The 14,753-nt window shown below is 43.8% G+C and overlaps 1 protein-coding gene across 1 annotated transcript in view; it reads right to left on the reverse strand.

Moving 5' to 3' along the window:
* Nucleotides 1-14,753, reverse strand: part of LOC149328873 (synaptotagmin-10-like) — a 101,777-nt gene that overhangs the window by 41,620 nt on the left and 45,404 nt on the right. The window lies entirely within an intron of this gene.

Consider the following 14,753-nt stretch of genomic DNA (forward strand, 5'->3'; position numbering starts at 1 on the left):
GACTACGGCCATTCTCCTAAATATCGCGTTTCCTTTTCAAAGCACTGGCAGTGCTAAGCTGAATGAAGTTTTATTGGAAAGAAGAAAACGCAGTGAATATAAGAGTTCTTCGTTCTGCAATTTCACATTCTTGGGTAGCGCAGTCAAGCAATTCCGCACAAGGAAGACCTTAATTTTGCTCGGGTAATAATATTTTTTTATTGCCGTTTTACGCAACGGCAGAGGAAATAAACCGTGGTACATTTTACGGTTGGAATGATTGATATTAGAGGCGAAGGTTGGAAAAAAAAGGAAATTAAAAAATTAGACCCAACCATTGACGTCCTTTCTACATATGACAGATACCTTTCTTCGCACTATATTATTCTCCTAAATGGAATACAACAGCGCCGGACTAAGAGCTTTGGTCGCGGTATGCAGGCCGTTAAATAATAAAAACCACGCAACATTTTGGATAGGTGAATTAAACCAGTTGGGCTATAGAACATCCACTTGTGAACATATTGTTATTTACAGCCAGGAAACTCTTCCAGCGACAATGCCGTAGACAAGGCAGATATTTTCCAGCTCAAAGGGCATGGCGATTGGCGAGGAAAGAAAAAAAAAACGAGATCGCCAAGATCCGAGCCGAAAGTTATTTTTTTTTTCTAGATAGCATTGCACGGTGTGAAACGCTGCCTCATACGAAGAAAATTTGTTGGAAGGTGCAGTCTTGTATGACGCCTGCCGAAGAGTCGACAGAGAGAACTGAGAACATTGTTGCACTGAATTTTTGTTTTGGAGGTATAATATTAGGTTAGAGGTGCACTGAAGAGGAATCTGAACTCGTCTTTTTGCCGCGGGAACTCAATCTACACGTTCCGAGTATTCTTAGAAACTGCGATTTATTGCTCTGTGTGGCCTATGTCCCTAATTAAATCGAATTAACGTCCGGCTCCCGCCTTATTTATTTGAATTCTCCAAATACGGAGGGCGGAGTCGACCAACGCGTGGAGTGCCTTTCAGCCAGTCCCGTGGCGGCTTGCCGCTCTGCTATCAGCGGAGTAATGCGTAGTAATCCGTAGAAGCAAATAGTCCGAGCGTATTTTTATTTCTGCGGGCTTATTTTGAGGCTATATTAGCTCCGAATTAAAGTATTTGTTCACGTAAACATAAAAAACAAAATAAAGCGAAAGCAAAGCCTCTACGGAGCTGGCTGAAAGGCACTCCACGCGTTGGTCGACTCCGCCCACCGTACGGGGAGAATTCAAAAATAAAGGCGGGAGCCGGACATTAATCGAATTAATTAGAGAAATCGGCAATACAGGGCAATAAGTCGAAGTTTCTAAGAATGCTCGGAACGTGTACATCGAGTTCCCGCGGCAAAAAGATGAGTTCAGATTCCTCTTCAGTGCACCTTTAAGGGCGCCAGAAGGTCCGTGTTGTCAAGCAAAACCCGAAGTAAGAATAGACCACAGGCGTAAGCAGGAAGTTATATTGAAATCCAAAGAGCTGGAAAGGCACATTTTTTTGCATTTTGCGCTGACTTCACAATGCCGCGATCTCGATGCGTTTCTCTTGCTAGATGATGAGAGTTATATGAATTCTGTTCGACACGCTCAACACGCTTACCAATGGAGACGTAGGTCACGAAAGAACCGGAGCCACTTCGAGCCACTGAGCCATTTCCTACCATGCTCGTTGCTTTCGGCGTTGAGGAGATCACGCAAACTATTTTACTACTAGTCATTTCAACTCACGCCGTTTTACACGAAACGCTTCGTTATAAACTTGTGGCGCCGTACGCAGGAGGTTTTATTCTTCTCAAGGGTAAATTTAAAATACAACTAGAATTTCTTCCAACCCGCATGTCTTGTGTAAAAACGTATAGTGGTGATGATAATAGTCATAAGAATTACAGAACTTTTACGCCGGATTTTAAACGCAATTCATTTCGTCATGAGTATTTTACGCCCTCCGTTTCCTTTGCATCCCGCCAAAATCAACCCATAGTTTTTTTAATCCTCCTTGTTCCATAACTCTATGAGGAAACAGACTATGAGAAAACGAACTCACTTTACTATGGCTTTACGGCACTAAGAACTTCAAGCCCCAGTTTCTTGACACTAGGCTTCAGCTATCACGATCAATATAGATTTTCGCTAAACTATCGCAGAGGGGCGTTTCTACAGCTCTAATAAAGCTAAATGTGAAGAGAAAAGAAGAAGGCCACTGTCGTGTCCTGAGTATCATTTAGGGGGAAGCCTGAGAGTCCTCCCCCAATATGGTTGCAAACATGTGCCTAATGTACGAATCGAAATATAGCAGAGGAGCAACAACGCATATCGCCTTGAAAGCAGACGCCGCTTTTACTTTTCAGCGATATTTTTCTAGGAAACTGTGGGAAAACAATAAAAATGAAGGCTTGCAGAAGGCCTATGGGTAAGTGTCTCCAGGGAAGCGCTATTACTTGTCGTGCACAAATACCATTCAGCTACAGAATAATAAAAATACGCGTAAAAGTAGTCACTATCTCCTGTGCGCATGTACGACTGTCGTACTTTGAAAAAAAAAGTCGTGTAACGTTTTCCTCGCCGTTTTAAGAGAAACGACCTTCACTGGTTCTTCCTGAAAACAGGCGTAAAGCATCACGTCCTTCCTGGCGTGTGACCCAGTGTACGTTTTCTCTGCAGGCTGCGCGCATTTGTTGAATAAAATGTGATAAAGAAACAGAAGCCATATTCTGGAAGCTCAGCAAGCAATGATTTTGTTGCAAAGGCGCTTTAAAACGGCTTCTTTTCCTTGACTCCAATGACCTCAGCTGTGTGTGCTAGGCTTCGCGAAGAACGACGGCGCTGGGGAACAGGCCGCATCAGGAAGGAATGCTATGTGAGGCGGTATGGGAGGTAGCATTGACATCACTGTGTAAAGCACCGCTTTCTATTTTTCTGAGTTTTTTTTTTTCATCTATAAGCTGCGGCCCTCGGAACACAGTAGTACTCTACGGTTGCTTGGCCGAGTTTTGTTGCCTGTTTTTTTTATTGCATTAGTTTGATAGTATTTATTGCAAAGCTCCATAACCTCTTTTGTATATGGCTTCCTTATGCTTATTCCTAGGTATATGCGGGCAATAGACTTCTCGCGCACAATCTAAAGGACCTGAGAGCGTGAAGGCCAACTATGCGACTTGTTTAGGACCAGGACCATGCTTGATATTGAATTATTTCTAAATTAGCTGTGCTTTTTTTTATTTCGCTACAACTTAATGAAATAGAAGGAAAATGTTAGAGAAAGCAGGACCTCACCATGACGACAAAAATCTTGAAGCTAGACTACCGTCAATATTCTAATCATTTACAACTTCCGAGAAAAACTCGGTGAAGGTTACTTAGACAGGAATTTCAAAAGAAAACTAAATTCCCTAGCGCTTACTGAACGGTGTGCAGTAAGCAAAAGATTGAAATGTTACCGGACGTTCGCGATACAGCTTTCTGACGCACATCGACCATGCCAACGAGCAGTAACCAGGGATCCTTATTACGCTATATTATATTGCAGTCATTGGATATGACCAAAAAATTACCGCCCTTGTAGGCAAAATAAACTGCCGTAGTATATGCCACGATGTGTAGTATGGGCACCTAATACAGAAAATTCACGCCTCGACAAAGTTTAAATAGTAGCGCGAGAAGTAGAAGGGCTTAGAGTCAAGAGTTTCGCGACGTTAGTGACGACAATTGTTGGCGCTGCAATTCGTCAGCATTAATGAGGCGCACGGATACCGGGAAAATAAGGCTGTGTAATTGCCTTGGATGTTATTGGGTAAAAATGTGGATTAAGCCGTAACAATACAAATCTTCTCGGGGCAAACCTCGAAGAAACGCTGTGTAATTTCTATGCCAGCCAAATACCGCAATTTCATTTCCAGTAAAATTGTTTCATGAAATGAAAAACGCACTAATAAAATGTTGGATACAGCGCGCAGAGGAGACAGCGCGACGCAGCTGCCAATTCAGATGCAGAATGCACCTTATCTGCCCGACACTAAAAAAACAAATAAGAATCATCGTCTTCCGAGCGTTCCCGCGACGGATGAATTTCTCTCTGAGAAACTCGCATAGACGGTTAGCGACACTTTTCTATTTCTGTCCTCTTGAGGAACTCTGTGCTTACAATGACAGCAGTGTGATATTTCTGTGGTTGAAAAGAACAGGCAAGTTTTGATCTATTCCTTATATTACTCAGTAAGGGACAGAAGGTGGATTTTTTTTTTTGTATAAACCATTACAAATTCCTCCACACATAAATCTTCTGCCGTTAAGAGCGAGGCGCATCCTAAGAGAGAACGTTGTTCCCCTCTAGCAAAAAAAAAAAAAAAATGTGCATGTTTAAAGGTAAAGCACTCTCCCCAGTCATTCCTGACATGAGTTCATTCTCAAATACTAACATCGGTCTGGAGTAGTGACGTCAATGCTCTCTGCTGCACACAGCCTCCGGGATATTTTGGGAAAGGACTATTTTTGATAATTTAGGAGGTAGAGCTGGGCGTAATGTAAATTACCTGTGCCGAGACCTCATTTTTTGTAATCATACTTCTCGGCGAATTTCAGCAAGGCCTGGAACACAGAAGTACGCTTAGTGTACCGCGCCATTACAGAGCACGGGGGAATTATCCGCCAACACAAAAATGTGGAAATTAACTAGACGATGTGATGTGTGGAGCTAAAAAGATATAGAATTGCCTAACACCTTGATGACACAAATGCATAGCGAAAAAAAAACATTTTGGCTGCCAGTATTGACTGAGCTGAGCAAGCTTTTCAAAATGAATATGGTGCTGTGCATGTACACACTAGACAGGAATTTGCTTATATGGGACTAAATAGGTAGTAATCTGTTTTTTATCGCACTATCTTTTATAAAAGGGGGTCCGAGAAAGGACCTCTTGCTCTCTCTTTACTCCTTCCTGTTTATAGTGTAGGGAGCAAGCCTGCTAACAAGTTACATAAACCGGCAGAGGCTGCGCTCGGCCATCGGATGCATCACAGCACCTCATGCAGAGCATGTCGGCTATAGAATTCCCCAGCAGCTAATGTGACAGGACAAAACTTCACTCCAAGCTGTCATCACCTTTTATACACTGAATGCGGTAAATGCGCCATGGAAGGTGTAGAATGTTGCAAATTCGAGCTGGTTGGGTAAGCTGCTGTCGTATGTTATACAGAAACCTGGTTCCGAGAAAAGGGATGACACTGTGTGAAAACTGTGTAGCTTGAACTGTTTGTAATTTAAAGTTCATAGGAAATCAAATTTTGGCTGCGTTTTCTATGCTTGTCACTCTGTCTGAATGTACAAACCACTTTCCTCCGTGTGACCAGCAATGTCACCGGCGTGGGTGTAAAGCTGCTCAAGCGAAAATCCTCATAAACCAGGCGAAGTTGAAACAGCCGAATATTATGCGGGTAATCCTGAGCTATTAGGTGCAAAGTCGTTGCAGGTTGGTGCTCTCGGAAATGAGGCGCTTTCGGCCAAGTGATCCCTGTCGTGACTACACATTAAAGCTGAACGAAATAACTGGATGTATTCCTATCCTTTAACATCCGCAGCGCTACCCACTCCAGGTATTTGATGCGTAGCCCAAAAATAATAATAAGAAGAAGATCCCAATACCCGAAAGAAGGGAGCTATCGTTAATTTAGTATTTGGCTTTTTTACCAGTTTCTAGCGCTTTAAGGACTTTCTCGCAGAGCATACGCCATGTCACTTGTGTATTTGTTTACCTCCCCGCAAAATATTTAGCAGCCAGTCATTTTGACATGCCCTTAAGAAACAGCCAGCCTCTTCCATACCCTTAGTTTTGGCTCCCTTGGAAATGTTCAGTTTAGGCGATAACAACGTTATTAAAATTTTGCACCCTTGCCGGGCTAAATGCTTGGAATTCAATTTTCGGTGCTTCCATCAGCATTCTTTATGAATGCGAAAAAATGCATATTGTTTGAAAAAAAAATGAAGATTAAGCATTCGAAGCATACGCTGCACTTAATCGTACGTGGGCAGAAGAGAAGATGTAACGTTAAGCTGCAGTTATTTTAAATCAACATGAATGAACGCAGCCAGAGTGTTTTACACTTGTTTAGTATGTGCGGTAGGCTAATAATTTTTCTAAGAGTACAAAACAACAAGCGCATAAACTCGTGACGTAAATGCTAGATAGCTGTGCGAGCTTGGAATGAAAGAGACGGGATGTATATTAATATTTTCTACGCAGGAGACGGAAAAGAAGGGATTGATAGTATCGTCTTATTTTATATTTTTTGTCCGGAAATTAACGGGAATAAATCGCTTTTGTGGCTTTCGAACACAACTGCAACGAGCACGCGCAGAGGAAAAATAGACCATATGACGAAGTGATAAATATTGTGGTTCTATGGTTACATTTCAAATTGACACATAATAATCAACACATCTCCTTCTGCTATGCTTTAATAATTGCCACTTCAGGGCACATAGCCGGCAATATGAATCATGATGTATCGAGGATATGGATCACATGGTCTGGCATTACAGAATAAAAGAAATATTATGCATCATCTGTGATGGAGCAAGTATTGTGATCATGTTTCACAGCCACTCACCATCGCAAATTATAAATGATTATAAGGACTCATGACGCTCCTGCATGTCATTCTGCGTGACATATCAACTGTTTCAGCTACGCCATGTGTAATAACTACAGGCTGCTGGTCGTGGGTTCGAACCCCGGACCAGGAAGAATTTTTCTTTAACTACGAAGTTTCTGAGAAAGGTGTATAGCTTTCCTTTGTAGCCGTATGGCTGCGCTCGGGTGGATGCCAATGAGTAATTACTCCCTTATTACAAATTCTACTCCACCTTGGGGGATTCCCCTAAACATTTGACCAACACTGTTCCCACTTCGAGTTATTGATCAATTCGATCTCGCCCTACCATAAGCTTGCCGTCCTGGTTAGCTCAATTGGTAGAGCGACTGCTCCGGTGTAGCGTTGGTCCTGGGTTCGAACCCCGGACCAGGACGAATTTTTCTTTAACTACGAAATTTCTGAGAAAGCTGTATAGCTTTCCTTTGTAGCCGTATGGCTGCGCTCGGGTGGATGCCAATGAGTAATTACTCCCTTTTACAAACACTAAGAAAAAGGTTCACAGAATTCCCAATTTTTACCTACTTTAAGTGTAGTCTTAATCTATCTCTATGCTTGGCAAACACAGACAACTCAAACAATCCCGGGTCGGTGCCGGACGCGTTCATGATCACGGCTTACGGCGTCACGTCCGTCCGCCAATGTATGTTTCTTTAAAGAGGAAGGATAGCCACAACCAATTAATGTACACATTTTCTTTTTCACGCTTAGAGGGAACACGAGAGAGCATGGAAGTTCTCTTCGGAGGTCCAGTGGGTCTGTTGCAGCCGCACTGGCGGGCACCGTGGCAGAAAACTGGAGACAACACTTCCAGGTTCCACTTCGGCTGCGCCATTTAGCTTCAATGCATAATAGTGTCAGACGCATTGGCACTACCATGAGAGTGGTCTCATCCTCTCGAGTTACCTCTAAATATGAGACAACCTATACGCACCATGCTCCATTGGGCAGATCAATATCCCAAGCTGCACAGATAATCCTCGAAAATATTGGTAACGTATGGGCAATAACCGGTCCTAAAAAAAGAACAGAGTGAAATAATCCATTTCTAATATTGGGCCAATGACCAGCGTTGCTTGGGATGTTCCCTGCCCTTGATGAACACTGCATGGCAAAGATTTAGTAATTGCAGCTTCTTCTGCTTTTTCCAGAACAGCATGTTCAAAAGCGAATAATTACGACACGAATTGCTAATCAAAACGACGATGCAGTAATAAATATCGGATATCTTTCTGACGTTTTAACAGCCTCGCACAGTTTATAACCTTGTACGCCAGTGCAGAAAGGGATGGGAGAGATGAAAGAAAATATGGCTTTTGCATTAGAGGAATGAGATGTCATACAGTAATGCCGCATAGCTTTTTTGTGGAAAGTACGGCTGAATGTAAAAGAAAGAAGAAAAGTAACTCAGCACTCTTCGAGATTGGGCGCAGGCAATCTCGTCAGAAGACAGGTGCTATTTCTTGTGAAAGAACCCGACAAAAATTGGTGCTGTCTCGATGCCGACGGCTACACTGACATGGGAATGGCAGCTCGCCATTTGTGTGTGAAGTCATTATTTTCTTGTTTTCATTAAAAGGAAATGGAGTCGTAATGAGTGGGTATCACTATTTATGGCACATAAGAGAGCTGTCTGATGGAACTCGAGTACTGCGACGGACACTAGAGAACGACAGCTTCCCCTTGTAAACATGAGCCGATAAAATATGCGAAGAGATATGCACAAATTGACTGCAAACGCGAAAACCTTCATAACAATTTTCTGCAGACTGCGAAACATGAAAGCAAAACATCGCGTCATCCACTTCATTCGCGTAAAGTTAAATCGACTCAGTGGAAAAAAGGGTTTCTTATGGCGGCTCAGCCACCTACGCTTACTAAGCTTCATACTGAATGCATAGGCTTTCTCTTAGTTTAACCAAAGGCCCTCCCTACAGGTAGCGATTGCCATAGCCTTCAAATAAACTTTTTGACTGTGTGCAATGCTCTTGCGTGTTGTGGACAACCTTCGGGCTCTTTGTTGCTTTCTCTTTTGTTTTAAGCATACTACAACGGCAACATCAAAGCTTTTCTCCTAAAGAAAGGCACTATCAGAGATATAGCTGTGAACAGCTGGATTAGGACGCTAGTGAGCCGTTCAGTAACACCCGGAATCACAACTATGGGAAGAAAATGTTGAAATGTATTGTAACATTTTTCCCACTTTGATTTGAGCGGCATTTTACCTACGAAACGCACAAAATTCACCATTTGGGAAAACACTTCTTCGCTGTTGAGTTGAACGGTAATCTCGTTTTGCAGAGTTTCCGCACTCAAAGACGCGGAGCGAAAATCGAGTGCCATAATAGGAACCTTGCACTTTGCCATCCTATTCAAGGATGCACGAGAGCGCTTTGCATGGAAGAAAGAACGTGCAAGCCAAAATAATGAGCAGAAAAGCCGATGGCTGACGTCACGGAGAAGCGGCAATACAGCCTCACTACACGAATCTAGGGATGTACGCGCCGATCTTGTTAGTCGGCTTCGTGAGAAAGGCGTGTTATTGGAGCCGGCTCCGTTGGGGGATTATGGCGCTCGAAACGATCGTCACCTATTGCTCGCCTGAACTAAAAAGCAGGTAGTCTTACTGCGCGCGTCTTTTTTTTTTTGCGCTCAGCCTTGACGTCACGCCAAGAACAGCGCTCCGCAAAAACAAAGGGGCTGTTTTTAGAGGCAAAGCTCTAATGCGGAACTTCAGAGCTTAGAAAAACTGCCTCCTACGTGTATGCGAACGTCTCTTGCGTGCATGAGATTTGTGCGAGCGCTCCTCATCGTCGTCTTCTACGCAGCACTGCTTAGCACGAGAAATCCGACTGCCCGCTCATCGTCTTCTTATACGCCGCACCACTATTCCGACTGTTCTGACCCACGCAAAATAGTCTTGCCTGTTCGCATCCTGTGTAGTGATGATGATGATATTCTCAGGCTAGTGCGAGCTGTCGTGTGTCGCGCACTGCCCGCTCATTGTCGTCTTTGCAAGTATAATTAGTCTGGACGTTCTGACCACATCAAAATCGTCTTTTGCGTGTCCGCTTAAAAAAAGGCAGAAAATTGAATAAGCTGCCATGTGTGTACGTTATTTCTGCCATTCATGTATGAAAAATCAGTAAAATGAGTTGGTAAATAAAGCCGTTGTTTTGCTGTGAGTTGAATGTTGTCACCATATTCTGTAGTTCTTGAATAACTATCAACTAGTAGCGTGGGTGCCACGATCTGTTGCTAAGCGCGTGAATAAAGATATATTTGAGGTTCCAAGAAGAATGCAGAAGCAAGAGAGAATCTTTTTTTTTTAAATGGAGAATTAATCACTGCAGCCACAAGAAACTTGTGGCAAGTGTAGAAATGATGTCATAACAGCCCGATATCAAAGTACTCAATAGCATGCTGCTTTGATAACCAGTTGTAAGGCCGGTAATAACTCAACGCGGACATGTCCTTGTCCAAGCTAATTTAGGCGGCTTTTGAAATTTTGAAATGAATGGACGATATCAATGCTTGTTTGAGTGCTCTCCTTGCTGGTAGCGTCAATAAACTTTCATTATTCGAAAGCGTAAACACTTTCTCATTAGTGCAAAACGGTAGGGCGTTTGATAGCGAAGTTGTATTATTACCCTCTAGAGCAATAGGGACGACGCTGCTCACATGTGTAAAAGCGGGCATGATGCTAGCGCAGACCAAAATTTTGTGGCACCAACACAAAAAAAAGCTAATTGATGCGCTATGTATTGCCGGTGTCAGGTCACGGCTGGACGAATGCACTGAGCTCTCTGTAGAAAGTCCAGTTCTTCAGAAAAATATCACGTTCATGTTCCTTAAAGAGATATACCTAGAAACACATCGCTGAGTTCGCGAAGATCACATTGCTTATTTACTGATTGATCTTTGCGAAACCAAAAACTGAAACCCAGGAGGGTGCGCTATGCCATAATTGTGGCATTCGCAAGCACATCTTTCATACAATCAATCACTGTCCTCTCTCTCTTTCTCTCTCTCTCTTTCCTTCTCTCTCAGGGAACGCCAAAACCGGCCCCAGGTGACCGCCGACACACAGCATTGGCCATCAGAACGCCATTGCAATTGTTGGACGAGTTGGCAATTATATTTCATGAATAAAGCGCAAAGAACGAGACTCAGTAAGGAATTTAGAAAAGCCGCGCGTTTTGTTACCTCTGACAGCGCCTCGCCAATTGCGCTGTGGTGATCATTCATCAGTATCATTACCATCCTGGCTACGCCCACTGCAGAGCAAAGGCCTCTCCCAGTCTCTCCAATTAACCCGGTCCATTGCCAGCTGCACCCACCGTATACCCGCAAACACCTTAATCTCATCAGCCCACCTAACTTTCTGCCGCCCCCTGCTACGCTTGCATTCTCTTGGAATCCGCTCCATTACACTTAATTAAGGACCAGCAATTATCTTGAATTCCCATTACATGCCACGCCCATGACATTTCGACTAGGATGCTATTAACTAGCATTTGTTCCCTCACCCACTCCGCCCGCTTCCGGTGTGTTAATTAACGTTCCACCTGTCATTTTTCTTTCCATAACTCGCTGCATTGTCCTTAACTTAAGCTGAACATTTTCGTTATCCTCCACGTTTCTGTCCCATGGGTGAGTACCGGTAAGATACAAGTGGTATACAGCGCAGCAATACGCCCAAATGCAGTCACTCGGGGCTAAGGTTTTCGCTTATATTCGACTAGGATGCCATTAACTAGCATTTGTTCCCTCACCCACTCCGCCACTCAATATTCCAAGAGAACCTTTCCAAGAGAACCTTTCATGGAATGTTCCAAGAGAACCTCCCAAGAGAATATTCCAAGAGAACCTTTCATGGACGCCTCACGTTGAAGCACTGCGTAGGGGCCTTGGGCGAGCCGTGGGGATTTTAAACAAGATAAGATACCATGTTCCGTCTGCTGTCAAAAAGCAAATCTACTATGCGCTTTTACATTCACGCTTCTGTTACTGCTTCCTAGTATGGGCTACAACGACTAAGACAAATTTGGATCGTCTTTTCTTTTTGCAAAAGCGAGCAGTGAGAGCAATAGGCAATTTAGATCTTTCGGAGGACACTGCACCTCATTTTAAAGGTAATAAAATAATGCCCATTCACAAACTCCATAAACACAAACTGGCCCTGGAAATTTCGCGTCTTCACCAAACAGATACAACATTTCAAACTAAATATCATGCGCAAACTGGTCCTTATTATCTACGACAAAACTTAATACCAAGGCCCCGTTCGCGTACAACATACGGTGATCAAAAACTAAGTTATTTGATTCCGGATTTCCTCAATGCGCATCCTGAATTAGCTGAGATACTGTTTACTGCCATCAAGATGCAACGACTGAGAAGAACACTTAAAGATTTTTTCTTAAATGAAAACTAAAGACCATGCTGTGCTGATAACTTCGTTCGCCTTCACTCCGGATCTTTACCTTTACTGTGATGATTGAAGACGTGCGCACATACGTCACTGTTTTTCATAACACCATACCACTGATCCAACTTATTGTTTTTATGTACCTGTATTTTTTGTGTTTTTTCATGTCCTTTCATATCATGCAGTATTGATGTTCCTTTTGCTTTGTAATTATTGTGCTTATGCTTTGTTGTTTCCGCCGCAGCCAAGGGGGGCGCGGCCCCGTCAGGCATGTCTATTGCCTTTTGTCGCGTCCCCCAAGGCATTTCTGTAACGGAATGCCTTAAATAAATAAATAAAGAAAGAAAGAAAGGTGCCGGAAGTAGTAAGAGAATATGTCTATTTAGGGCAGGTAGTGACAGCTGATGCAGATCATGAGAGGGAAATAACTATAAGAATAAGAATGGGGTGGAGCGCTTATGGCAGGTTATCTGAGATCATGAATTGCAGTTTACCAATATCCCTCAAGAGAAAAGTATACAACAGCTGTATCCTACCGGTACTCACGTATGGAGCAGAAACGTGGAGGCTAAAGAAGAGGGTTCAGCTTAAGTTAAGGACAACGCAGCGAGCTATGGAAAGACAAATGGTAGGTGTAACGTTATGAGATCGGAAGCGGGCGGAGTGTGTGAGGGAACAAACGCGGGTTAATGGCATCCTAGGTAAAATCAAGAGGAAGAAATGGGCTTGGGCAGGGCATGTAATGCGAAGGCAAGATAACCGCTGGTCCTTAAGGGTAACGGAGTGGATGCCAAGAGAAGGCAAGCGTAGCAGGAGTCGACAGAAAGTTAAGTGGGCGGATGAGAATAAGTGTGCGGGAACGGTGGCTGCAACTGGCGAAGGGCAAAGTTAATTGGAGATACATGGGAGTGGCCTTTTTCCTGCAGAGGGCGTAGTTAAGCAGATGATGATGATGACGATGAGCTTAACAATTGCACCGTTCCGCTGTCAGCAGGCTTAACACGAAAGCTCGATTGTACCTCCTGCACTGATATTACAGCCCCTGATCGTGGACGCTGAGTTCAAGACCTTGTTGCATGGTGTATTTGCGGCGGTTGGAGATAGCTCACGCCTTGTTCGACTATAATACGGTCTAGGGCCCAGCGGCCGACACCCAGCGGCGCTCATGTCAGTAGAAGAGGCGCGCTCGAGCGTTCGTGTTAAGCGTGCTGACAACGGTGTTGTTGCCTCGTGAGCCTTCTCACTCCACTGACAAAATGGCTACTGGCAGTCAGACATTAACAAGGGGAATAAGGCCCTGCGTAGTGAATTTTGATTCTCTACTGTAGAAAAACAGATTAGAAATACACGAGCCTTTCTTCTAACCGCGAGCGGTGCGTGTCCTTTCAGGCACCAGGCGTGAAACATATGCGGATATACATGCTTTCTTGATGATTTCCCTCCTTGGCATCATAAATAACGGGCAGCCGTCAGGGACCCTTCCTTGACGTATCGCCTCCCGACCGGAAAACACCTGCTCTAGTTTCTGCTTCTTCGGAGCTATAAAAACGCCACTTACACGCAGGTGCTCCCAACTTGCATCAACTTGAGGCAATGAAATTCTGCATGCCCTTTCGTTTCATTACGCCGCTGCGCGACACATCGTCAAACACGGATCGCTGGGTTGAATTAACCTGCGATTAATAAATATCTAGCAACTGAACATCCATTCCCCTGTAGTTTTTGTTTCGCTTCAACTAGCGAACGGCTATGACATTACAGAAACCGCGCTTTCCTTGTTACATGCTCATTTGTTGCCATTGGAGCTCTTTAAGCAAGGCCGCTGCTGCCGTTGGAATTAATGCAAATGATGAAGCGGTGAATATACTGTAAACATTCTATGCATAACCTGAAATATACCCGAATATGTGCCATGATATCCACAGTGCGACTTTGGAAATATAAGATAAAACTGCGTGGGAGAAGGTGAGCGATTCTACGATTTGAAATAGGCGTAGGCGGACTCCCTGGGGCTGCCTGTGTCATTCCAATTTAAAGAAACACGCACAGAAAAAGTTCTTGTGCTGACTGCTCATAGAACAGCGGCAAGTTCATAGCTATCTGTCCAACCATTATCCCACGCTATTCCTGCACGGCTCCAAATGGTTGAATAGTGCACACTTTTTTGATGCATTATCTGAATTTAATTGTACTTTGGCGATGGAAAGAAACGCGACAGAGCGGAAGCTAGGAGCTGCGCTGTTCGCGTTTGTTTCCATCACTCCTCCACTTCTGTGGCATCAAAAAGACTCTAGAGTCGTCCATGATGCATTCTAGTACGACTCTAATCTCGTTTTCTTATCGCCCAGGTAAAAGCCCAATGAAAATAAATTCGAACTGCGGAACGCGAAGGGCCGCGTTATTCGCGTTTCTTTCTATCGCAATAGTGCATGCGCATGTTATCAAGAGAGGAAGAGAGGGTTTATTGACGGCATAAGCAGAGAGGTTTGCCTGAAGAATGAATATCTGGCCTGCTGCTCTGCAGTGGGGAACGGGAAGAGGAGAAAAAAGCGTGTCACGAAGGGGGATGATGACGATGATGATGGGAGGAGGCAGATGAAAAAAGACAAGGCACACTGCACATGCGCAATGTAGCGTTGTTGGGCTCATTGCAAAGAAAAGAAATG

This window comes from Amblyomma mixtum, chromosome 9 (assembly GCF_055824585.1).
Source record: "Amblyomma mixtum isolate Tamu chromosome 9, ASM5582458v1, whole genome shotgun sequence".
Lineage (NCBI taxonomy): Eukaryota > Metazoa > Arthropoda > Arachnida > Ixodida > Ixodidae > Amblyomma > Amblyomma mixtum.